The following is a 2,171-nucleotide window of genomic DNA, read 5'->3' as shown; positions in this document are numbered from 1 at the left end:
AAAAAAATAAAAAAAAAAAAAAAAAAAAATTATAGGCTAATGAACAGAGATGCGAAGATTCTCAACAAAATACTAAAAAACCAAATTCAACAGCACATTAAAAGGCTTGCATGCCATGGCCAAGTGGGATTTGTCCCTGGGATTCAAAGATTATTCAATATGCATAAATCAATAGATGTAATATACCATCTCCATAGATGTAGAAAAAGCATTTGACAAAATACTATATCCTTTCAGGATAAAAATTTTCATAAATTGGGTATGGAATGAAGATACCTCAACACAATAAAGGCCATACATTGACAAACCCACAGCTAACATCATACTCACTGGTGAAAGGTTGAAAGCTTTTTCTCTAACATCAGGAACAAGAAAAGGGTCCCCCTCTCATGGCTTCTATTCAACAGAGTACTGGAAGTCCTAGCCAGAGCAATCAGGCAAGAAAATGAAATACAAGACATCCAAACAGTAAAGGAAAATTAAAATTATCTTTGTTTGTAGATGATATGATCTTACATAGAAAGAATTGTCAAGACTCCACCCAAAAAAAGCTAGAACTAATTAATGAATTCAGTAAAGTTGCAGGATACAAAAATCAAAAACAGTTGTGTTTCTATACACTAACAACAAAACATCTAAAAAAGAAACAAAACACTCCCATTCACAATAGCATCAAAAATAATAAAATACTTAGGACTAAATTTAACCAAGTTGGTGAAATATCTGTATACTGACAACTACAAGAATTGAACGAAAGAAATTTAAAAGATAGAAACAAATGGAAAGATATCTTGTGTTATGTGTCTGGAGAATTAATAGTTAAAATGTCCACATTACCCAAAGCCATCTATAGATTCAATGCAATCCCTAACAAAATGTCAATGACATTTTTTCACAGAAATAGAATAAACAATTCTAAAATCTGTATGGAGCCACAAAAGATCCTGAATAGCCAAAGCAATCCTGAGAAAGAACAAAGTTAGAGGCAAACTATGCTACAAAGCTATAGTTATAAAAACAGTATGGTGCTGGCATAAAAACAGACACATGGACCAATGAAACAGAATTGAGAGCCCAGAGATAAACCTCCATATATATGGTCAACTAATATTTGACAAGGGAGCCAAGAATACTCAATGGAGGGAAAGGATAGTCTCTTCAGGAAGTGGTGCTTGGAAAACTGGATAACTACACGCAGAAGAATGAAATTCTTCTATCTTACACTACTTGCAAACATGAACTTGAAATGGATTAAAGACCTAACCGTAAGACCTGAAGCCATAAAACTCCTATAGGAAATCGTAAGGAAAAACTCCCTGACGTTAACTAACGTCTTGGCAGTGATTTCCTGGGTATGACACCAAAACCACAAACAATAAAAGCAAAAATGTTTAAGTGGGACTACATCAAACAAGCAAAATCTTCTATACAATGAAGGGAATGACAAACAAAATGAAAAGGCAACCTACTGAATGGGGTAAAATGTTTCCAAATCATACATTGCATAAGGGGTTAATATCCAAAATATAAAGAACTCCTATAACTCAATAGCGAAATCAAGCAATCCAATTAAAAATTGGGCAAAGGGGAGGCCTGGGTGGCTCAGTCAGTTGAGCATCTGACTTCGACTCAGGTCATGGTCTCACAATTCATCAGTTCAAGTCTTGCATGGGGCTTTCTGCTATTAGTATGGAGCCTGTTTCAGATCATCTGTCCCCTTCTATCTCCACCCTACCTCCCCCTCCAAAGTAAACATTTTTTAAAAATTGGCAGAGGAATCCAATAGACAGTTTTCCAAAGATGACATACAAATGGCCAACAGGTACATGAAAAGGTGCTCAACATCACACATCATCAGAGAAATGCAAATCAAAACCACCATGAGATATCTCCTCACACCTGGTAGACTAGCTATCATCAAAAAGACAAGAGATGACGAGTGTTGGCAAGAGTGTGGAGAAAAGGGACCCCTGTGTACTGTTGGTGGGAATGTAAGTTGGTGCAGTCACTATGGAAAACAATATGCAGGTTCTTCAAAGAATTAAAAATAGAACTACCCTATGATCCGGCAATCCCACTTCTGGGCATATATCCAGAAGAATTGAAATTAGTATCTCATAGAGATATCTGCACTCCTATGTTTACTGCAGCATAATTTAACAAAAGCCAAG

This window comes from Crocuta crocuta, unplaced genomic scaffold, assembly GCF_008692635.1.
Source record: "Crocuta crocuta isolate KB4526 unplaced genomic scaffold, BGI_CrCroc_1.0 scaffold301, whole genome shotgun sequence".
Classification (NCBI taxonomy): domain Eukaryota; kingdom Metazoa; phylum Chordata; class Mammalia; order Carnivora; family Hyaenidae; genus Crocuta; species Crocuta crocuta.
The sequence above is the reverse complement of the archived record's forward strand: the minus strand, read 5'-3'. Positions refer to the sequence as shown.